This window comes from Aquarana catesbeiana, linkage group LG03, assembly GCF_042186555.1.
Source record: "Aquarana catesbeiana isolate 2022-GZ linkage group LG03, ASM4218655v1, whole genome shotgun sequence".
Classification (NCBI taxonomy): domain Eukaryota; kingdom Metazoa; phylum Chordata; class Amphibia; order Anura; family Ranidae; genus Aquarana; species Aquarana catesbeiana.
Window position 1 is genome coordinate 89,422,264 of NC_133326.1, and position 24,925 is coordinate 89,447,188.

The following is a 24,925-nucleotide window of genomic DNA, read 5'->3' on the forward strand; positions in this document are numbered from 1 at the left end:
ATAACATTTATTTTAAGGAGTATTTAAAGAGAAAAATATAAGGTCCACTTATCAGATTCCTCACCCATTCTGATGGCCCATTTAAAAATTTTAGGGGGAAGGGGGAGATGATTTGGACAGGTAACCCTCTCCACTTCATTGAGAGCTGAATGCATACATATTGTGTGTTACTTTGGCCAGGCCCTCCTTACTTACACTATTGGCAGCCCACTGGACAGGTAAGAAGTGTCGTAATACAAACATATAAATACACACTGTACAAATTGAAGCACAATTTTACATTCTGCAATTACCTATCAAGATAATAGGAGAACAAAACTTGAAACAGTACCATTTGAAAGTATTCAGGCAGGCCCTTGCACTACATGCTTTGGTGAATTCATCCATAAATCTGACCACAAAAGAGGTAGGTATAGTGTGTATGGGTTTGGCAAAGTCAGCAGATAGGATTGGTATCAGTTGACTTAGCGGTTGGGGGGAGGGAGGGTTCCAAATGAGTTTGGGACCCCAAAAAAAGCCTCTGGCACTCTGCCTCAATTTAAGGACAAAAATAACATTTGGACACATTTTAGGGGGTGTTTAGGGTAAAGCACTACAATGGAGCTGACAAAATAGATTGTTAAGTGACTAGGCTAGGTGTGTATGGGCCCAGGATAGCCTGCTGGGAAGGTTAGTGAGGGCAAACATGCATGAAGGACAAAAAAGGAACTTTAAAAACTTCCAGCATGCATGAGGACAAAGGAGGCATTTACAGCATATTACAATCATGGTAATTATGGAATGAAGAATACAATAGCAAACATTAAATACATAGAATGTGATGTTAAAGGAGAAAACTTACCTTAATATAGCCCTTCTGTGGGACCTGAATAATGGCAGAACAGGTCTCTGGAATAATGATCCCCAGAGCCTGGGGGGAGTTGCCTGTTGAGAACTTGATGTCCTGCAGACTTCTACCCGTTGCCAAGTACCGCAAGGTGGTCGACTAGCCTTTGTTCCCGAGTGATGGCTTGCTGCATGCAGGTGTCCTGCTTTGTAATATAAGGGGACAGCAAAGCCAACAAATGGTGAAAAATGGGATCCGTCATCCCTAGATAATTCCTGAAATCATCAGGATTATTCTCACGGATCTCCCGCAACAAAGGCATGTGTGAGAATTGGTCACGCTGGAGCAACCAATTCTTCGTCCATGGACTCCTCCCCGCCCTGTTCCTGGACTGGGCTTGGGTCAAAGTAAGAACCCCCAACACCAAGCCCTTGCACAGCACGAACTCTACGATGAGTACGTACCCACAACATGGGTAGAAAACAGATAATAACTATAAAAGAATTCACTGAAAAACGGATACGAACTGACTACACGCACTGAAAAACAGATACAAACCCACAAATACAAACTGAAGAGCAGTAACGATATCAAACGCACGTGGCTGAAAAGCGCAAATCATCTATCACCAAACATCTACTAACACGAGATTAGCAGAAGGAGCCCAAAGGGTGGCGCACTGGCTATTGAACTTCCTTTTTCTAGTCCCGTTGTACGTGTTGTACACTTATTGAGATTTTTTAACCAAACATATGAAGCGGAATACATATTGGCCTAAATTTACCAAGACATTTTTTTCAATTCTTTGATTGGATAGCTTTTATAGCAGAAAGTAAAAAAAATTTGTTTTTTTTTCTAATTGCCAGTCTTTTTTTGTTTATAGCGCAAACAATAAAAAACTCAGAGGTGATCAGATACCACCAAAAGAAAGCTCTATTTATGGGAAAAAAAGGATATCAATTTTGCATGACTGTGCAATTGTCAGTTAAACTAACGCAGTGTCATATTGCACAAAATGGGGGGTAAATTTTACGGAGGTCAAGTGGTTAAATAAAAAAACTGTTTAGTTAAAGCGGATGTAAAGGGGTAATGCTCACCTTTTTAATAGGAAAAAAAAATACAGATCCTGTTCCCTTAAAGCATGTTATACAACTCAGTGTTTGTGCTGTGTCATTTGGCCCCCTGTAACACCTAAAAAAAACAGGCTGAACCTGCCTGGCTTTGCCCTCCCCCCGTAACTGACCACGGTATATCATGGCTGCTGAGCCCTGACACTGTGGCCTCCGTCATCTGCAGCCCTGCTCTGTCCTTCTCTATCCTCTTACCTGCTTATCTGTACCTATAACACAGCGTCTCCCGACAATCACCTGACTCCTTGGCTTTCTCTCTCCTCTCCTCCCTGGCTGACATCATTGGGAGTGCTCTGCCCCACCCGCTGGAGCTGTCGGCCGGGCAGAGGAGAAGGCCGAGGAGTCACCTGATCGCCAGGAACCACTGTGATATAGGTACAGATTGGCATATTTTTTATATAACACATGCACAGGGCACTTATTGTTATATTACAGTGGGGATGGGAGCTTTTTATAGAAGTGGGTTAACAACCACTTTAAAGCATAGCATGCATTAAGGTAAAAAACAAAGGTTCTAAAACAGTCTGGACTTTTCTACCTGTGGGTAATTCCCTTATGTGGCTGATATCTTGTTATTTTTCATTTGTGCTGAAGATAAGTGGACTTTTGATTTCTTGTTGCTGGAGTTATGCTATGTATGTTTGCTGTTGAAAGCACTGTTTTTGTTGCCTTGAAAAAAAACTTACAAAACCAAGGACATCATCATATTTTATGTTCCTGGTTTGATTTCCATATTTACAAAAATTCAAACGACTAGTTTACTTCAATGGTAGGGGATATGTCACTAAGTGGAGTTTCACAGCAGCCTACAAATGAAATGGCTACAGGGGCTGTTTTTTTCTAAAAAGGCGAATGGCACTTTATACTAGAAATCTGTTACCTCTCCATACTTTAGAAGGTGGCTCCAGGTACATCCCCTATTTATGACCAGGCCACTTTTTGCTATTTAGCACCGTTTAACTTTCACTAGTAATTGTGCGGTCATGCAACGCTGTACTCAAATTAAATTGATGTAATTTTTCACACACAAATAGAGCTTTCTTTTGGTGGTATTTGATTACCACTCGGTTTTGTACTATGTTTATTATATAAACGAAAAAAGATTTGAATAAAAACAAATTACTTTCTGCTACAAAATATATCCAATAAAAATGTTTTAAAAAAACAAAGTGCTTCATAAATTTAGACCAAAATGTATTCTGCTACATGTCTTTGGTAAAAAAAAAAAAAGTGTGCATTGATTGGTTTGTGAGAAAGTTAAAGCGTCTACAAACTATGGTATTAACTGTATACTGGAATGTTATAGTTACATAGTTGCATAGTAGGTGAGGTTGAAAAAAGACACAAGTCCATCAAGTCCAACCTATGTGTGTGATTATATGTCAATATTACATTGTATATCCCTGTATGTTGCGGTCGTTCAGGTGCTTATCTAATAGTTTCTTGAAACTATCAATGCCCCCCCGCTGAGACCACCACCTGTTGAGGGGATTTCCACATCCTTGCCGCTCTTACAGTAAACCCTCTACATAGTTTAAGGTTAAACCTCTTTTCTTCTAATTTTAAGGAGTGGCCACGAGTCTTGTTAAACTCCCTTCTGCGAAAAAGTTTTATCCCTATTGTGAGGTCACCAGTACGGTATTTGTATGATGAAATCATATCCCCACTCATGCGCCTCTTCTCCAGAGAGAATAAGTTCAGTGCTCGCAACCTTTCTTCATAACTGATATCCTCCAGACTCTTTATTAGCTTTGTTGCCCTTCTTTTGTACTTGCTCCATTTCCAGTACATCCTTCCTGAGGACTGGTGCCCAGAACTGGACAGCATACACTAGGTGCGGCCGGACCAGAGTCTTGTAGGGCGGGAGAATAATCATCTTATCTCTGGAATTAATCCCCTTTTTAATGCATGCCAATATTCTGTTATAGTCACAATGTTTATTTCTTTAATTGTTTAAGTAGTAATGGTGGTGATCAGCAACTTTTAGTGGGACTTTGATAGTGCACCGGGCAATCTAACACTAACTAACACTGGGTGGGAACTGACTAACTGACACTTACATCACCAGTGACACTAATACAATGATCAGTGATAATACTATACACTGTCACTATACTAATGACACTGGCTGGGAAGGGGTTAACATTTTAGGGTAATCAAGGGGTTAAGTTTGTGCCTAACAAGTGTTGATGTTTGTTTTTTGTGCTGCTTTTTACCAAAAAAAATCTATTTGTTCCTTCTCCCTGCTTTGTGTGTGTCCTGTATGGTCCTACAGAGGTTAAATAAGAACTAGAAAACAAAAAAAAAAAACAACTCCTGATACATTTTTTTTTTTGGCTGGACTTTAAGGATACATACCCTGTAAAATGTAAAAATACCCCCTAAAAAAAATAAATAAAAATAGTGTCCCTTGTGGTGAATCACGTGGTGGTGGAAATGTTGAGACTATTACTTTTGGATCTTTCTTAAACTGTTGGACTTTGTTTTAAAGATATTTGTCAGTGCATTTACCATTATACTGTTATTGTGCACCAAGCATATTTATGTAGATGTTTTTTCCGCTTAGATTATTGTTATAATTTAAATTTTGTATACAGTGACCATACTTCCTGTCCCAACAGGACAAAAAAAATCTGACAGAGGTTCTATCCCTTCCCTTCCCGCTCTCTGGATTTTAATATAAGATTTATTTTACATGTGTAGAAATACACTTTGGTTGTCAATGTAAGTAGATTGTTTCCTACTGTCTAACCTAGGTTATCATAATAATAGTAACACGGGAATCTACCATGTTAACCTGTATCTTTTTTAAATCATCAACTATGAATCACTACCAAATCAGTTACTCTTTGGCCTTCCTCCCCATTTGTTTTATTTTTTATCAGCTTTAGGCCAAGGGTATGGGGGATGGTTTCAATAATATTTTTATTTTAGTTTCAAGGCAGCAGGTAGAGCTCCAGTTTTACTTGCACGTTTTCCAGGATATCCTTGTCTGCTTTGCTAAAAAAAAAAAAAAAAAAAAAGCCTGTTGTTTACATAGCTCAGTATCTCAAGCTGACATTTACTCACACAATTAAATGAGTCAGAGCAGTGAGTTATCCTTCCTCCCTTCACCTCTTCTTTTCCCTGTCAGTAGAGATCCTTTTGAAGTTTAAGACAGAGAGAAGGGGGTTGGTTTACTAAAGGCAAATAGACTGTGCACTTGCTCCAGAATTTAGTAAATGAGGGGAAGCTCCACTGACTTCCAGCATCCAAGTATATGCAATCAAAAATGCATTTTTTTTTTTAAATGTTCCTTGGATGTGAAAGTGAAGCTTACCCTTATTCACTAACCACTAGCGCAGCTGCAATTGTAGACTGCACTTGCAAAGTGCACAGTCTATTTGCCTTTAGTAAATACAGTGCATCTGGAAAGTATTCAGAGCGCTTCACTTTTTCCACATTTTGTTATGTTACAGCCTTATACCAAAATTGACTAAATTCATTATTTTCTTTAAAATTCCACAAACAATGTCCCATAATGACAACGTGAAAGAAGTTTGTTTGAAATCTTTGCAAATTTATTACGAATAAAAAAATGAAAAAAATCCCATGTACATAAGTATTCACAGCTTTTGCTCAATACTTTGTTGAAGCACCGATGGCACCAATTACAGCCTCAAGTATTTTTGATTATGATGCTACAGGCTTGGCACAACTATTTTTGGGCAGTTTCTCCCACTCTTCTTTGCAGGATCTCTTAAGCTCCATCAGGTTGGATGGGGGGCGTTGGTGCATAGCCATTTTCAGTCTGGGCTCTGGCTGGGCCACTGAAGGACATTCACAGAGTTGTTCTGTAGCCACTGCTTTGTTATCTTGGCTGTGTACTTAGGGTCGTTGTCCCTTTGGAAGATGAACCTTCACCCCAGTCTGAGGTCCAGAGCGCTCTGGAGCAGGTTTTCATCAAGGATATCTCTGTATATTGTTGCATTCATATTTCCCTCGATCCTGACTAGTCTCCCAGGTCCTGTCGCTGAAAAACATCCCCACAGCATGATGCTGCCAACACCATGCTTCACTATAGGGGTGGTATTGGCCAGGTGATGAACAGTGCCTGGTTTCCTCCAGACATGACGCTTGCCATTCAGGCCAAGAGAATTTTGTTTCTCATGGTCTGTGAATCCTTCAGGTGGGCTTCATGTGCCTTTTACTGGGGGGAAATGCTGGAGCTTTGTCAGAGTGACCACCAGGTTCTAGGTCACCTCCCTGACTAAGGCCCTTCTCTCCTAAATGCTCAGTTTGGCCAGGTGGCCCGCTCTAGGAAGAGTCCTGGTGGTTCCAAACTTCTTCCATTTGCAAATAATGGAGGCCACTGTGCTCATTGGGACCTTCAATGTTGCAGACATTTTTCTGTACCCTTCCCCAGATCTGTGTCTCAATACAATCCTGTCTCGGAGGTCTACAGACAATTCCTTGGACTTCATGGCTTGCGTTGTGCTCTGACATGCACTGTTAACTATGGGACCTTATATAGACAGGAGTGTGCCTTTCCAAAGCATGTCCAATCAAATGAATTTAACACCGGTGGACTCCAATCAAGTTGTAGAAACATCTCAAGGATGATCAGTGGAAACAGGATGTACCCGAGGTCAACTTTGAGTGTCATGGGAAAGGCTGTGAATTTCTGTGATGTAAAAAAATGAGACAAAGATAAATCATTTCAGAACTTTTTCCACCCTTAATGTGACCTATCAACTATATACAACTCAATTCAAAAACAAACTGAAATCTTTTAGGTGGAGGGAATTAAAAATAAAAAAAAATAAAATAATATGGTTGCATAAGTGTGCACACCATTATACTAATACTTTGTTGAAGCACCTTTTGATTTTATTACAGCACTCAGTCTTTTTGGGTATGAGTCAATCAGCATGGCACATCTTGACCTTGCAATATTTGCCCACTCTTCTTTGCAAAAACACTCCAAATCTGTCAGATTGTGAGCGCATCTCCTGTGCACAGCCCTCTTCAGATCAACCCACAGATTTTCAATCAGATTCAGGTCTGGGCTCTGGCTGGGCCATTCCAAAATGTTAATCTTCTTCTGGTGAAGCCTTTCCTTTGTTGATTTGGATATATGCTTGGGTCGTTGTCATGCTTAAAGATGAGGTTCCTCTTCATGTTCAGCTTTCTAGCAGAAGCCCGAAGGTTTTGTGCCAATATTGACTGGTATTTAGAACTGTTCATAATTCCCTCTACCTTGACTAAGACCCCTGTTCCAGCTGAAGAAAAACAGCCCCAAAGCATGATGCTGCCACCTCCATGCTTTATGGTGGGTATGGTGTTCTTTTGGTGATGTGCAGTGTTGTTTTTGCGCCAAACATATCTTTTAGAATTATGGCCAAAAAGTTCAGCCTTGGTTTCATCAGACCATAACACGTTTTCCCACATGCTTTTGGGAGACTTCAGGTATGTTTTTACAAAATGTAGCCAGGCTTGGATGTTTTTCTTTGTAAGAAAAAGATTCCATCTTGCCAGTCTCCCCCATAGCCCAGACATATGAAGAATATGGGAGATTGTTGTCACATGTTACCACACAGCCAGTACTTGCCAGATAATCCTGCAGCTTCTTTAATGTTGCTGTAGGCCTCTTGGCAGCCTCCCTGACCAGTTTTCTTCTCGTCTTTTCATAAATTTTGGAGGGACATCCTGTTCTTGGTAATGTCACTGTTGTGCCATATTTTCTCTACTTGATGATGACTGTCTGTCTTCATTGTGTTCCATGGTATGTCTAATGCCTTGGAAATTCTTTTGTACCCTTCTCCTGACTGATACCTTCTAACAATGAGATCCCTCTGATGCTTTGGAAGCTCTCTGCGGACCATGGCTTTTGCTGTAGGATGCGACTAAGAAAATGCCAGGAAAGACCTACCAGAACAGCTGAACTTTATTTGGGGTTAATCAGAGGCACTTTATATTATGGCAGGTGTGTACTTACTCCTATTTAACATGAGTTTGAATGTGATTGCTTAATTCTGAACACAGCTACATCCCCAGTTATAAGAGGGTGCGCATGCTTATGCAATCACATTTTTTTTATTTTTTTATTTTTACCCCCCCCTTAAAGATTTCAGTTTGTTTTTCAACTGAGTTGTACAGTTTATAGGTCATATTAAAGGTGGAAAAAGTTCTGAAATTATTTATCTGTCTCATTTTTTTACATCACAGAAACATGAGTAAAACACATTTTAACAGAGGTGTGTAGACTTTTTATATCCACTGTATGTACATGTAATTTTTTTTATTTTTAATAAATTTGCAAAGATTTCAAACAAACTTCTTTCACGTTGTCATTATGGGGTATTGTTTGTAGAAGTTTGAGGAAAATAATGAATTTAATCCATTTTGGAATAAGGCTGTAACATAACAAAATGTGGAAAAAGTGAAGCGCTGTGAATACTTTCCAGATGCACTGTAAACTCCATTGCTTATATTGGAGAGTGCATTTACTAAAGGCAGTTGCACTCATTTTCCCTAGAGCTTAGTAAATGTGGTAAAGCTCTGGCCTTGGTTTGCTAAAGCATTTTATAGCATAAATAACATTTTTAATAAAGTACTGTTCCTACTTTATTTTTTTTCATCCTTTGCTGTATTTCAGCGCGCTCATTTCATGCATCCTTTTTTGCAGTCACTTTGCGGTGGTGGCTCTTTACCTTCCAAACACCTGGAGCTGAGTTTTGCAGTGTTGATTTACCACGTAATTCATCACTTCCTATTTACATATATGCACTCCAGAGATTGCTGCATGGTATTTTTCAGGGTGCGTTTTCTGATGATGACAACATTGTACCATGCCTGTGTAATGTACATTGAAACAACCACTTGTAGTCTCCTAAAGAAGCCCATGTGACAGGTTGTCAACACAGAAGCACAATCAGGAGACAGAGCATTGTAAGTCTTTAACAGGAAGTGCTTAACCACTGTCTGTCCATATGATGTTTATAAACAACCTAAGGTCGAAGTGGTTATACCTGGAAGATGGTTGAGGCGACAACCATGATCCTGGTATGTTTTTTTTCTGCCAGCAATTCCCTATCAGATAAAACTGATCTGAGGGGAGATAGAGCTGCTGGATCACTTTTACAGGCAGCAAAAGGGGGTCCCCTCTCCCACCACCACCGCCGCCTTTACAGGGGTCTCCCGCCCAATCAAGGAGCCCAGTAAGAATGCAACCTGGTGGCATCCACTTCCTGGGACACAGTGAGAGGAACTGGTGTTGTTTGTCCCAATGTGTGAAGTCAGATCGACAAGGACTTTGTCACTTCCAGTTTAAGTTTTATGTAAACAAGCCATTCCTGGCTTGTGAAAGTATCTGATAAAACCAATCTCAGTTTTATCTGATGCTTTGGAGACCAGAAGAAAGATCTGGGCATGTGTTCATCCCTTGTGATAGCAATAAAGTTGATCCAACAAAAAGAATTAAGGTACGATGTAAAAAAAATTAACAAATACATAAAAATAAATAAATAAATAAAAAATTAAAGCACTGTGCCCCCCCTCCCCCCATTGTGCAAATATGAATGTATGTGTAGGCCCCAGGCGCATATGTAAAAGATGATCACACTATATATGTGAGGTATTGCCATGAATGTCAGAGCAAGAGCAATAATTCTAGCGCCAGACTTCCTGTGTAACTCTCAACTGGTAACCTGTAAGGGCTTAAAAAAAGGGCAACTATGGAGGTTTATCGGTAGTGTCGTTTGGCGTCATTCCACAGGCATAGGCAATTTTAATGCATGACATGTTAGGTATCTATTTACTTGCCATAACATCATCTTTTCTTACCAAAAATTGGGTATTATATTGTGTTTGTGTTCACAAAAACTCATTAAAGTGTTTTTTTTCTTGAAAATTTGTGTTTGATAAATCACTGCACAACTATTGTTTGACATGAAAACTTGCAACAATTATATTCTTCAGAGTCTCTATATTATATTTGAGGGTCCCAAGTCATCTTCTAGCAAAATAATGCTAACTTTTACATGTATGACAGAAATATTAGAAATAGATTGGACTGTAAGAAGTTAATAAGACCTTTATGGCAGAATCACCAGCGATTATTTTTATGAAAGCTGTTTATTTATAGATACCAGAAATTACTTTTGAAATACCATTAACATGTTAAAGCGTATATAAGATTTTAATGATTGGGTTTACATCCACATAAAAAATGTCCAAAAACCATTACAATTTCCCTTTAAATGACAATCTGTCTTTACGTATGGCCAGGTTTGTTTTGAAAACTGGACTTTATCAACTGCTTATGGAGGCAGTTATCATAAACAAACAGTTACCAGTATTACAGGACACGTCTCCTCAGCAGCTGTACTTTATATGCTAAGCTTTGTGTGTCCAAACCTAAAACGCCATTTTCTGAAGCTGACTGATCCTCTTTAGTCTAGTAAAAAGAGTTGGCAGCAGGTGGATATGGAGCAGCAATCACTTTCAAGAAACATTATTTCATACTGCTTGGCAAAGCAAAGAATGCTTGGCATGTGAAATACAAGTAACTATCCATCTGTAAATGCAAGGCATGGATGATAAAGTTTTTTTTTCCTCTGATAAAATGCCAGTGCGTATATGTTTTTCTTGGATTGTTTCTTGGCTAAGGGATCACATTCTTTGTGTTTTACGGCCTATTTTTATGGAAAATAAAAGCAAATATTACAATGTATTTAGCAATACCAGACATGCCTCAGCAAACTAAGATAATTCAGGCAAGAAAAATAATTTAAACAATTTTAATTAATTTCCTGTAATTGTTTGTTAGTATACACAATTGCTTTCTCCATGTAAAGTGCTTGTAACCCTAAAAAAAAAAACATTTTTATTCAGCGGTAGGTTGGCTCTCCTGCCCAGACCGCCGTAGGTGTACGTGGGTCTTTGCACAGGAGATAGCGGGCGTGTCTGCTGCGCACCCGCGGGAGCATGCCCGCGGGTCTAGCGGACGCGTTGTACAGAGGCAGAACGGGGAACTGCCTATGTAAACAAGGCGATTCCCCGTTCTGCCAGATAATATGTCAGAGATCTTCTGTTCCCAGTGATCGGGAGCAGAGATCTCTGTCATGTCCCTGGTAGCCCATCCCCCCTACAGTTAGAACACACCCAGGGAACACACTTAACCCCTTGATTGCCCACTAGTGTTAACTTTTCCCTGCCAGTGTCATTTTTACATTGATCAGTGCATTTTTATAGCACTGATCAATGTAATAATGTTACTGGTCCCCAAAAAGTGTAATTTGGGGTCAGATTTGTCTGCCGCAATGTTGCAGTCCCGCCAAAAATCGCAGATCACCGCCATTACCAGTAAAAACAATTTAAAAAATAAAAGTCCCTAAATCTATCCCATAGTTTGTAGGCTCGATAACTTTTGCGCAAACCAATCAATATACGCTTATTGCGATTTTTTTTACCAAAAGTATGTAGAAAAATTTACATCAGCCTAAACTAATGAATAAATTTGTTTTCTATATATTTTTTGGGATATGTAGTATAGCAAAAAGTAAAAAAAATGTTTTTTTTTTCAAAATTGTCGAGGGTTTTTTGTTTATAGCGCAAAAAGTAAAAAACACAGAGGTGATCAAATACCACCAAAAGAAAGCACTATTTGTGAGGAAAAATAGACATCAATTTTGTTTGGGTAGAGCGTCACATGACCACGCAATTGTCAGTTAAAGTGACGCAGTGCTGTATTGCAAAAAATGGCCTGGTCATTAAGGGGGCAAATCTGTCCGGGGCTGAAGTGGTTAAACAGCACAGTGCTTGTGCAGTCTAATCTGTCCCTCTGTAAAATGTAAAAAAACCTGGCTGATCCTGCCTGTTCCTGTGTCCCCCTGTGTGTACTGACCACGGTAATCATGGCTGCTGAGCTGTATGTGGTCAGTTTACGAGCCTTTGTCATCCGTCGATCTTCGCTCTCCTCCTCCCTCATCTGACTCCCGGCCCCCATCTAAGGGCTACAGCAGGAGGGGCTGAGCGGACAGCACAGCGGTCACGTGACCTCCCCGGCTGACATCAGAGGGAGATCTTGGTCCCTCCCACTGTAGGCTGTAGATGGAGTAGGAGAGCGGTTGGGAGTCACCTGACGGGCCAGAAGAGATCTGAAAAAAAATATTGAGAGGCATCCTTTTTTTTTATTATTTATCAAGTTTTGCAGTTACAATTACAAGAAGCATTAACAACAACAGCCCAAAAGGGCCACACACAATATTACAAGAGACACTTCTTCAGCATTTGGCTCATTCTACAGAGGCATCCTTTTTTAACAAACACTTACACTGTGTGTTATGGCTGGATAAAAGAGAGGGGCTGGCAGTGAGTTATTTTTAAGGTTACAAACACTTTAACTGTATATCAGCGTCACAAACCGAAATACACCCCCTAGCATTTCCAGTCACAACCATCTTGATTCATTTACCATCTATTTCCTGGAATCTATCTACCCTTAACTCCTAAGGGATGCAGGCAAGAGGGTGTACTTAGCTAAGAAAACCCCTCCTCCAGACAAATGGAAAAAAATGCCTATGAATACTCTTGGGATGTGTGACATCATTTTGGCCTAGGCCAGAAACCAGTAACTGAAGAAATGTAAAAAAAAAAAAAAGTTTATAACTTTTTCTAATATCTTTTTTATGTAGGTCTCTGTCTATTAGCACAGTCTGCATGGGAAATATAACCCAAATAAATACCTTCTGCGCTCGGTGGAAAAGTAATGATAAATGATAAAGTCAGTGCATGCTGACAGCTGCACTCACATATAAAAAAGAAGAAAAATGTTGTGCTGTGATTAAACGTATTCATATCCTTATATGGTTAGTAAAGTGCATTTAGTGAAATCCAGAAAATAAGATGAAATTCATAAGATCTGTGCCATCATGCAAGAAGGAGATAATAACATGCAAAGTCCAAACATAAAAATATCAAATATAAAGAGTCCTGGTATATGATTCATAAAGGTGGTGTTCAAAATGTGCACTGCTAATTCCTTAGTGCTGCAGGTGATCACCAAATAGTGCTCCAGAATGAGTATAATAAGCCTCTTATTCAGGTATAATCTCGTTTTAGTGAGCTCACCCTTCACTCTAGGTATGAAGCGTATCCCCTTTTAAGGCAACCCTCAGGTGGTATGGCTTAGAAGAGGTTTTCAGATCTCTCCACCATGAATTGCTCAAACAGTTTATTATGGAGCATAGTGATATAAAAAGAAGAAGCGCTTCAATACTGATACTCGTCCTGCGCCCCCGCGGGCTTACTGACGTCACCGCTATGTCCTCAACCCGACACACGTTTTGGCGTAATAGACATCATCAATGGGGTAATGGGCATTATGCCTGAAACCTTTAAAAAGCAGTTTCAGGCAACAGGAGAAGGCCATTAGTGATCTGCTAATGCTATCATGTAAACCCAATACATTTGCTAAAATTAAAACATGTATTGTAACAACTGCAAGATTTCACAGACCATCCTACGGGGTCAGTATGACAGTAACATTGTAGTTTCTGAAATATATGATTTGTAACTTCCTTTTTTTTCTGTTCTTCCTATTTCTCTAATTACATATAAACTTCCACGGTTTTAATCTGTTCATTGGCTGTGAAAATTACAGTGCTTGTTGTATATAAGTGGCAGCAGTGAGTTCTAACATCTCAAGCAGGTGCTTTCCTACACCACCAGATTACCCACAAAAGAGGAGTGCTGAACAGGTTTTCTATGTTCTTTATATGCATAGCAAGGCTTCATTTTGAAATGCACCTTTAGTATAACAAGAATCTGTATCAAATATCCAATGAGTTTTTTTCATTACAGATTTTTAAGATGTCAGTAAAAATATTTACTTATCAAAAATAAGAAGTAGTTAATTCTAAAATGTTCTCAACCAATATATCCACCTCCCTAAATGCCTCGGATAATATGCAATGATGTTCTTCTAAGACTGCAGAGTGTTTACCTTTGGGGCTCGCTGGCACAATTTCCAAATTATTCATGCTTATACCTACGTCCAATGGCAGCAAAATGTGTCTGCTGTTTAGATTTCAGAGGCTAAAAGCCCAAATATACTGTAACTTTGAATGTTATTGCTGCACATTTTCTATGCAAGCAGGTATTCTGGAGGATTTTATCTACATTTGAAAATGAATCAGTAAAACAAAATCAAACTGGTTTAACTCAAAGGACAAATGCCTTGATCTATGCAAGTCATTTACATCACTTGAAATGTTTAGTAAAATAAATATCTAAAAATATAATGTATTTTAATTGCAGCTTTAGAATCCATAACACATTAAAACAACAATAAAGTTAGTTACTATTCATTTTGCATTGCATTATAGTGCATAAAATGGATATTATCTTAAAGCGGTAATAAACCCAAAAGCAAACATTTATTATATTGCAGCTTACCAATACTTAGATGTGATGGTTGCATTCGTTTTCTTTTTTAGGCTTTCTTTCCTTTGTTTCACCTGATAATCTGGCCAACAGAACAAGCTTTTAGCAGTTAGATGGCTGAGACAAAGCATTTATCACTGACAGAAGTGCTTGCAATGATCAGCAATGATTTATTTATGTAAAACCTGTATCTCAAAAGGAAAAAAAAATATTGTGGTAACTGCTTAAAAACTGTGATCTGGAGATAAAATGTTTAGCATATCTAAATATGCTAGCATATCTAACCTTCTCCTCCCCCCTGATTAACAATGCTGCTGTCCAAAGGTGCCCTTGTGTTCCTTCATCCAGAGTGCAGGCACGCTAATACAGGAGGTGTGCTACTGGCCACAATGTGAAAGCAAAGGGAAGGAAACCAAAAAAAAAGAAAACAAATGCAGCTACCACATCTACTGACTAGTAAACTGCAATATAATACATGTTTTATTTTGGTATAATGTCGCTTTAACAAAATGGTATTGCTAATTGATATCTATGGTACCCCATAACTCCACCAAACTGGTTGGGTGTAAACTCGCCCCAAAGACTACCTGCCAAGACATCATACAGTTATTGTAATGTATAGGGGGAAACTGACGCAGTGTGGCTTGCATTTGTTTCAGTTATTTTAGGGTGATTTAGTTATATTTGTTCTACAGTACAACACAATAACGTTGAACATTGAAGCAACTAGCCAAGTATCAGTTTTGATTTATTTCATGAACCCACACACTCACACATTTGCCTTCCTCTTCTTCCCTGCACCTGCACCTGCACAAAAACACATTAAAAGGGTTATAAAGGTTCACTGTTTTTTTTTTTAAATAACAAACATGTTATACTTACCTCCTCTGTGCAAGGGTTTTGCACAGAGTGGCCCCGATCCTCTTCTTCTGGGGTCCCCCAGTGGCGCTCCTGGCTCCTCCCCGCATTGAGTGCCTCCTCGGGGACTCGCTTTCCAAAGGGGCACCCGTGCGGGCGCGCTCCCGAGTCCTGCTGCTACGTCCATTGACACAGATGGCAGGATTTGGCCCTGCCCCTGTGTCACTGGATTTGATTGACAGCAGCGGGAGCCAATGGTTTCTGCTGCTATCAATCTGTCCAATGAGGACCTGAGACAACGGCTGGAGCTGCTGCATTTAATAAGGTGAAAAACTACAAAGGTTTACAACCCCTTTAAATACATTCATTAAAGAGGTTAAACTACAATAATGGATATCTAAAGTATATTAGGACTTAAACCAGGTTTGGAACCGCCATTAACCAGGGAGGGGAATAGTGCAGCATAGAATCAGTATATCATTATAGGGAGAGAAGAATAAAAGGCAATGTCTCCTTCTCCATATGTAGCCCAGAACCTGGCCACATAATATAGTCTGTGAATGAAGTAGAATCGTGAGCAGAGATCTTGTAGACTGAAAACACAAGTTTCCCCCACTTCCTCAAAATCTTCTTTAATTAAATAAAGGAAATCTTTGGATCACTACTGTACAACCAAGCTTTGTCATAGAGAGTAGGGATGGGCCGAACGGAACCCTGTTCGGTTCGCACCAGAACTTCTGAACACCGCAAAAGTTCAGACTCAAATAACGAACCCCAATGGGACCCGAATGTCAAAATTCAAGAGTGCCTATTTTGAAGGCTTATATGCAAGTAATTGGGCATACAATGGTTAAAGGGGTCCGGGCCCTGCCCTGGGGGACATGTATCAATAAAAAAAAAGTTTGTGAAAAATGTCATTTTTAAATGAGCAGTGATTTTTTGATTTTTAAAGTGAAAGCCTAAAAATGAAAAATTCCTTCCAATATAGTGCCTGGGGGGTCTCCTTAGTCTGCCTGTACAGTGGCAGATCTGTACCATGTCTAGAATCTGCTGCAGCAATAATTGCATTTATAAAGCCAAAAAAAATGAATGCTGCCTTTATTTTGCTCAGCAACAGCTGGGGAGCCAGTGTGTATGATGAGGCCACAATGTAGTGCACTGGGAACAAGCTTAGAGATTTTTTTGATACATTCTGGTGTCACCTTGACTTTGGATAGAAGTAACGGGTGCGTAAAAATTGGTCTTTGAGTGTCAGTGACTCGTTCCCACTGTAACCCTATAGAGGTAATCTTGGTGAAAGCAAGAATTGGCCTTGCTGTAAAAAATTGCAATGATATGCACCTGTCAAGCAGGTGTAGAAAAATTGTTCTTTGGGTGTCGGTGGCGCCTTCGCACTGAAACCCTATAAAGGTAATCTTGATGAAAGCAAAAAAATTGCAATGATATGCACCTGTCAAACAGGTGCTGAAAAATTGGTCTTTGGGTGTTAATTGTGCCCATGAAACCTATATCAAAAACATTCTTCCAGATGAAATGATTGAACACCCTCAAAGCTAGGCAGCCTCGAAGTCTTAAGACTTAATCAGTGACATCGGCATCAGGGGCTTTATAGCTGGAAATCCAGGACTGATTAATTTTTACAAAAGTCAAACGGTCCACAGAGTCTGTGGACAGAGGCGTTCTATGATCAGTAACGAAACCTCCTGCAGCACTGAATGCCCATTCTGAAAGCATGCTGGATGCAGGCCCAATAACTCAATAGCATACTGGGCAAGTTCTGGCCAGTGGTCTATTCTCATGACCCAGTAAGTCAGTGAATCGTCAGCTGGAATGTTCTCCACCTCTGTTTTGGCCCCGAGGTAATCGTCCATGTGATGCAGACGCTGCTGATGGCATATGTAAGCTGACAGCCCTGGGCGGCAAGGACTAAAAAAATTACGAAATGCTTCACTTAGGCAGACGCCTTCTCCAAATCTCCTCTCTTGACCAACAGAAGACTCAAAACTAATGCCGCGTACACACGGTCGGACTTTTCACCTGCAAAAGTCCGACGGACGCCGCCGGACCAAGTCCGGCGGACAATCCGACCGTGTGTGGTCTCCATCGGACTTCCGACAGACCGTTTCGGGCAGAAATCCGACGTACTTTAGATTTGAAGCCTGCTTCAAATCTTTACGTCGTACCTCCGCCGGACTCAGTTCCTGACGGAAAGCCCGTTCGTCTGTATGCTAGTCCGAAGGACCAGATACGAAGGAGGAGCAGGTTACTGCATCTCGCGCTCGCTGCAATAGGAAAAACTAATTTTCCCATTGCGGCGAGCGCGGGGGGCATCCCAGGCCCTTAGGTCTGGTATGGAACTTTAAGGAGAACCCCCTACGCCGAAAAACCGGCGTGGGGGTCCCCCCAAAATCCATACCAGACCCCGATCCGAGCACGCAGCCCGGCCGGTCAGGAAAGGGGGTGGGGACGAACGAGCGCCCCCCCCTCCTGAACCGTACCAGGCCGCATGCCCTCAACATGGGGGGTTGCTTTGGGGGAGGGGGCACCTTGCGGTGCCCCCCCACCACAAAGCACCTTGTCCCCATGTTGATGAGGACAAGGGCCTCTTCCCGACAACCCTGGCCGTTGGTTGTCGGGGTCTGCGGGCGGGGGGCTTATCGGAATCCGGGAGCCCCCTATAATAAGAGGGCCCCCAGATCCCGGCCCCCCCACCCTATGTGAATGAGTATGGGGTACATGGTACCCCTACCCATTCACCTAGGTAAAAAGTGTCAATAATAAAACACAACACAGGTTTTTAAAATAATTTATTAAACAGCTCCGGGGGGGGTCTTCTTCCGTCTTCGGGGGTCCCTCTGGTTCATCTTCTCCCGGCGTCCGGTTGGTTCTTCTCCGCTCTCCGGCCTCTTCTCCCGGTGTCCCAGGTCTTCGGCCGGCCCCTCCGCTATCTTCAGGTAGCTCTATTGCCAGCGGAGGTCCGGACTTCTGGGCTTCTTAGCTTCTTGGCTTCTTGTGTTCTCTTCTCTTCTCTTCCCCCAGATGTTGACACGACGCTCTCTCCGGCTGGACTGGTCTCTGAGGGCTGCGTTGTGACTTATATAGGCGGAGACCCCGCCCCCATATGATGTCACAGTCCCTGGGCATGCTGGGACTGTGACGTTTTAGGGGGCGTGGTCGAGAGCGGAGAAGAACCAACCGGACGCCGGGAGAAGATGAACCAGAGGGACCCCCGAAGACGGAAGAAGACCCCCCCGGAGCTGTTTAATAAATTATTTTAAAAACCTGTGTTGTGTTTTATTATTGACACTTTTTACCTAGGTGAATGGGTAGGGGTACCATGTACCCCATACTCATTCACATAGGGTGGGGGGGCCGGGATCTGGGGGCCCTCTTATTATAGGGGGCTCCCGGATTCCGATAAGCCCCCCGCCCGCAGACCCCGACAACCAACGGCCAGGGTTGTCGGGAAGAGGCCCTTGTCCTCATCAACATTGGGACAAGGTGCTTTGCAACCCCCCATGTTGAGGGCATGCGGCCTGGTACGGTTCAGGAGGGGGGGGGGGGCGCTCGTTCGTCCCCACCCCCTTTCCTGACCGGCCGGGCTGCGTGCTCGGATCGGGGTCTCGTATGGATTTTGGGGGGACCCCCACGCCGGTTTTTCGGCGTAGGGGGTTCCCCTTAAAGTTCCATACCAGACCTAAGGGCCTGCGACGGGGCTCGCAAGGTTTCAATCTCGCCAAAAAAAGCGGCGAGATTGAATTCCTTTTCTAGTCCCGTCGTACCCAAGTCACGTTCAAAATGAACGGACTTGTCCGTGTGTGGGAAAGTCCGTTCATTCTGAAAGTCCGGCGGAAGTCCGTCGGGAAGACCGGATTCCGGAAAGTCCGGCCGTGTGTAGGCAAGTTCGGCCGTTCAGAAAGTCCGGCGGTAGTCCGCCGGAAGTCTGGCGGCAAGTACGTCGGACCTAGCTTTCTAGAAAGTCCGACCGTGTGTATGCGGCATAAGTTTTCCACCACACTGTAGCCTACTGGAGTCAGTAAAAACATTCAATAAAATCCTCTTTAATGTATCGCAAGCTTTGAAGCATGAGGTTGCCCATGCACCTCAAATTTGCAGAGGTTTGGGAAGCAGACTCCTCGGGGTCACTCAGGATGACAGCATCTGGAACTTCCTCCTCCCAGCAACGTACTACTCCCAAGGGTCTTGGGGTTGGAAAGCCATCTCTTACAGATTGACGCATGTCTTCCTCTTCTTCAAAGCCTATGAAAGTGCCAGAATCCTCCTCCTCATCCTCCTCCCCTCTCTCCTCCTGTGTGTTCTGTGACATAGGAATGATGGTGAGCCTGTCATTGTGCCGTATTTGCACAGGTACTCATTGATGGCCCTCTGCTGCATGTATAGCCGCTGAAGCATTAACAAAGTCAAGTTCCACCTGGTGGGCATGTCACAAATCAGGCGGTTTACTGGCAGGTTGATTTCCCGATGAATTTCAGCCAGTGGAGCACTGGCTGTGTATGACCACCTGAAAGCGCACATCTTGCAACCCTGGGTACTTATTTAGGAAATGCTGCACCAACAAATTGAGGACATGTGCCAGGCATGGCACATGTGTCAACTTTCCCTGTCTAACGGCAGACAGGAGGTTTGAGCCATTATCACACACCACCATTCCTGGCTCCAGGTGGTGTGGTGTGAACCACCTCTGGGCCTGTCCCTGCAGAGCTGCAAGAATCTCTGCTCCGGTGTGGTTCCTGTCCCCTAAACACACCAGCTGAAGCACTGCATGGCACCTTTTGCCTGACTCTGGGAATAGCCCTTTAAATGCTTAGGGGTATCTGATGTTCATAGGACAATTCTGCAGAGGAGGGCATGGAGGTGGCAGAGGAGGAGGAGGTCTGGCATCATCACCACCAGCTGTATGGAGATGTGGGGTCACAACAAGCTGCAGCACTGAGCCCTGTCCTGCATCTTTATGAGTTGCAAGCAGCGTTACCCAGTGTGCTGTGAACGAAATATATCGTCCCTGTCCATGCTTGCTGGACCACATGTCAGCAGTAAGGTGGAATTTACTGCTTACTGCCTTGCCAACAATGCCATAACATTCCCTTCCATGTGATGGTAGAGAGATGGAATGGCCTTACATGAAAAGTAGTAGCGACTTGGAACCTGCCATTGTGGTACAGCACTTTGTGCAAATTCACAGAAGGGGGCAGAATCCACCAGGCTGAAAGGCAGAAGTTGGAGAGCCAACAGCTTTGACAAGCTTGCATTTAGATGCTGGGAATGTGGGTGCCAGGGACTGTATTTTATTTCCGCTGAAGCAGATGGGGCAGAGGACTGACCATGACTTTTACCTTTGCCTGTGGACACATTTGTTGCTGGCCCCCTTACAGTGCCTTGGGAACGTCTGCCTTTCCTTGTTGTTCTTCCAGACATTATTGGGAGGGAGGGGGCGGTGATCATAAGAAAATGTAAAGAAGAAGTTGAAATCTGTACGTAGATGCACTTTAATCAATGTAAAGAGGTGTTTGGTGCACTTTACTTTGAGTACTCACACTGCACAGACACACTTCACGGATACACTATAATATACTGCAATATAATGTGCCAAACGTACAGTAAGGCACATAACTATATGGCGTTAAACTGGCAGTAAGGCACACAGAAGTAATTGGCGTTAAAATGGCAGTAATGCACAAAACTATATGGCGTTAAACTGGCAGTAAGGCAAACAGAATTATATGGCCTTAAACTGGCAGTAACACGCACAGAACTATATGGCGTTAAACTGGCAGTAACGCACACAGAAGTAAATGGCATTAAACTGGCAGTAACGCACAGAACTATATGGCGTTAAACTGGCAGTAACTCACACAGAACTATATGGCGTTAAACTGGCAGTAACGCACACGGAACTATATGGCGTTAAACTTGCAGTAACGCACACAAAATTATATGGGGTTAAACTGGCAGTAACGCAAAAAACTATATGGCGTTAAACTGGCAGTAACGCACACAGAACTACATGGAGTTAAACTGGCAGTAACACACACAGAACTATATGGCGTTAAACTGGCTGTAATGTGCACAAAACTATATGGCGTTCAAAACTGGCAGTAATGCACACAGAACTATATGGCATTAAACTGGCTGTAACGCACACAAAACTATATGGTGTTAAGCTGGCAGTAACACACACAGAAGTAAATGGCGTTAAACTGGCAGTAACGCAATGAAATAGACAGTGTTCAACCGTCACTACACTGATGCTATCTGAACTGTCCCTACTCTAGCTATACACTAATGTCAAGATTACTGACATGGTCTCACTACACTACACTGAAACTATCTGAGCTGTCCCTACTCTACACTAATGTCTGTATGAATGACTTGGTCTCGCTACACTACAGTGAAACTATCTGAGCTGTCCCTACTCTTAGCTGCACACTAAGCAATGTTGAATGATGGTCCTCCTCACTACACTCACACTATCCCTAGATTGACACTAAACTAATATTCTACACTGACAATTGAAGCAAAATAGCACTGTATAGCACACTAATTAACTAATAGCACTGAACAGAGCCCTGTTCCATCTCTCTCCATGCCAAAATCACACTGAAAATGGCTGCCATTGAAAGAATACTTTTATACTGTGGGGCGGGAATGAGCCATGATTGGATAAAGTCATGATGACAGTGTCCAATCATGACTCTGTGCCCTGATTGGCTGAAGCTTGCACTGTTTTAGCCAATCAGGGCTTGCAATGCTCTGTTCAGCTCCGCAATGCATTGTGGTCAGTTCAGGGGACTGAACAAATGGTCGAACAACCCGTTTGTTTGGCTGGTCGTTGATCGTATGAACAGCGAAAATTTGGCCCGAACTGTTTGTCCATCCCTAATAAAGAGCAGACGTATGTGGCTGGAAAAAACAGTCGATGCTTGTCACCTGTTTGGAAACTGCTGATGAAGGTGGTAGACTTTCAATAGGAGAGACTAGTATAGTCAGAGTCTGCAATCCTAGTTGAGCCTGAATATCATGACTCAAAGTTATTTTTCATGTGCTCGAAAGAGACAAGCGGACAAATTTCATATAAAATGATGAATCCCTCTCTAACCCCGCCACACTGTATCTGCATACTCGTAGAAAGTTTTGGAGTTTAAATGTAACCATAGAGCAGTATTAGGTCAGGATCCCACCTCGGTACCCTTATGGCACTTTGTGCCATGTTCTTACACTTATACCTAGAGGTGAGTTTTTGTCACAGTGATGGAGGGGGGGTCTGAACAGTTGATTTGTCAGCCTCTCATATGATTCCTGTATTGCTGCTGCTAAAGCAGTGGCCACATTTTCAACTGAAGGACTAAGCAAGTTCATTAACATAAGTCAGTTAAACTGCCCAATAGTAATATTAGAGATATCTTTATGGACATACAGACTGCATCTGTTATTGTGTGGCATACATGCTTCTTATTTCATATAAATGAGAAATATAAGGAGTGTATGGATATAAAATATTTGTTTGGAATATACACCGTGGCTGAATACAGGACATACAGGAACTTTGGGAAATAGATCAATTTAAATAAGTTATATGCACCCCAGTAGGTTTAATAGGAAGGATTTATGTTTGGCTGCCATTGTCTTAACTAGTGGGGTCACGTTCCATATAACATAGTCTTGTAGGGAGTATTGAATCATAATTCCTAAATATTTGAATTTGTTGAGCCATTTAAACAAAATATCTATATGGGAAAACTATAAACTGTGTTGGTTCAATGGGAAATATAATGCATTTGTCCCAGTTAACTTTTAGTGCTAAAATGTGTCAAATTATTCAATGATCCTGAGTAATATATGCACAAACTATAGCTTTCTATCTAAATATATCAAGGTATCATCTGCATAAAGAAAAATATTTTCCTTAATTCCCCTTGGAGTAAGGTACCCAATTATGGTTCAGTGGGGTTGGTTTACTAAAACTGGAGACTGCAAAATCTGGAGCAACTGTACATGGTAGCCAATCAACTTCTAACTTCAGTTTGTCCAATTAAGCTTTGAAAAAAAAAAAAAAAATGGAAGGTTCTATGCACAGCTGTGTAACGATATCACGTTTGGGACATGTAAAGCTGTAGCTAGCTGCCATCTTGTGTGGAAGTAGCCATGACAGTTTGGCTAACCATGTAACCTTACAGAGAAATCTGAACTCCCTCCTCCCTTGTCTTAGGAATTCAAAGCTTTTTAAGTTCAACAGAAAAGGTTATCTCCACAGAGAAAACAGAACCAGGCTAGGTCAGTAAACTGCTGTTGAAAGGGCAGAGCGTTCAGGCCTGTCGAAAAACTGTCACCCTCTCCATTCAGAGACCTAACAGCCCCCGGTTGTAAATTGTCTGAATACACCTCAGTGGAATAAGTATGAAATTTCAGCATGTTTCATAACTTCTGACTTAGTAATAGCACAGCCATAATATGGACATATTTAGTTTCCTCAGATAATTTGTAACATTTCAAGACACCCCTATATCCGGTCTTATGGGAAACCACTGGTACCACTTACTCCTCCAAAGCAGGCTATACATTATAGATATTGCATGTTTAGACTTGTTTTGAAGGAAATCTCAAGTTGAGTAATAATATGGATATTTGGAGTCTGTAAACACTATAGATGCAGATATATGAATATGTATTACAAAATCTCCCTGGGATGTGGTCATGAGTGTAGACACCTCCCAGCAACCAACCCCTAAACAAGATGACCAGACGATTGGTTACTGGTCACTGTCAACACACCCTTTGATTTGACAGAAAAGAGGAGATGCCAAGACAATGGGCAGTTCTCCTTTTACCATCCAAGAAGAAACATCTGCCAAGTCAAGAACCGATTACCTAGCTCATCGATCGAACTCTGATCAACCTTCGGACATTAATTGCAAGTATTCTTTCTTCCCAAATCTACCTTATTGCTTTGTGGCTGTATATTGTCTTTATCTTTTTGAAACATCTTTTTTCTGTAAATATTTTATTTGCACCAACTTTGACCTTTTCATAATAAACCCTTATGTTGAAAAGTGTTAACCTTGTCTCTAAAGCTCTTAATGCAAGCTATAAACGAACCTGCCTCTCGAAGGGCACTACTGTTGTAGAGTAAGACTCTGAGCAGACCTGCCTGTGGTGGCAGTGTGTGTGGCAGACGCTTATTCTAAAATTACAATTGGTATTGCTAAAATTACGAGTCTCCTCGGGCTCGGTCTTTTAAACGGGGGTGGTGGCAGTTAAAGGGTTAATTGTGTAATTAGCCCAGTGACAATCACTCTCAGGCTGCTCGCACCTAGATTGTGGTCCCGCAAGCTGGAAAATCTTTGTGCTGGGCGCAGCTGAGAGTGGCATTGTTACGTAAGTGACAGCGTGGTGTGAGGTTGGCCGGTCCTTCGTTGCAAGTTAGCGAGGAGGGCAGGGATCTGACACCCGCGTTCGTCACAGAAAGGGTTTCCGCTACTCTAGAGCCCAGTGGTTCAGAGGCGGCCTCACCAGATGGGCAAGCAAAGACTGACACTGGAATACCACGGATTGTTACCTCTAAGCCATCACAAGAGCAGGCCAGCATCAGATTGCCTGAAACCATCATAGACTCTCTTCAAATGCAAAAAACTCTACAAAACCTCAGGAAGACGGATCCTGTGGTGTA

At 42.0% G+C, this 24,925-nt stretch overlaps 1 protein-coding gene across 1 annotated transcript in view; it reads left to right on the forward strand.

The window, feature by feature from the left end:
- The window catches only part of LIPC (lipase C, hepatic type), a 307,115-nt gene that overhangs the window by 57,142 nt on the left and 225,048 nt on the right, over window positions 1–24,925 (forward strand). The gene's annotated exons all lie outside the window — the stretch shown is intronic.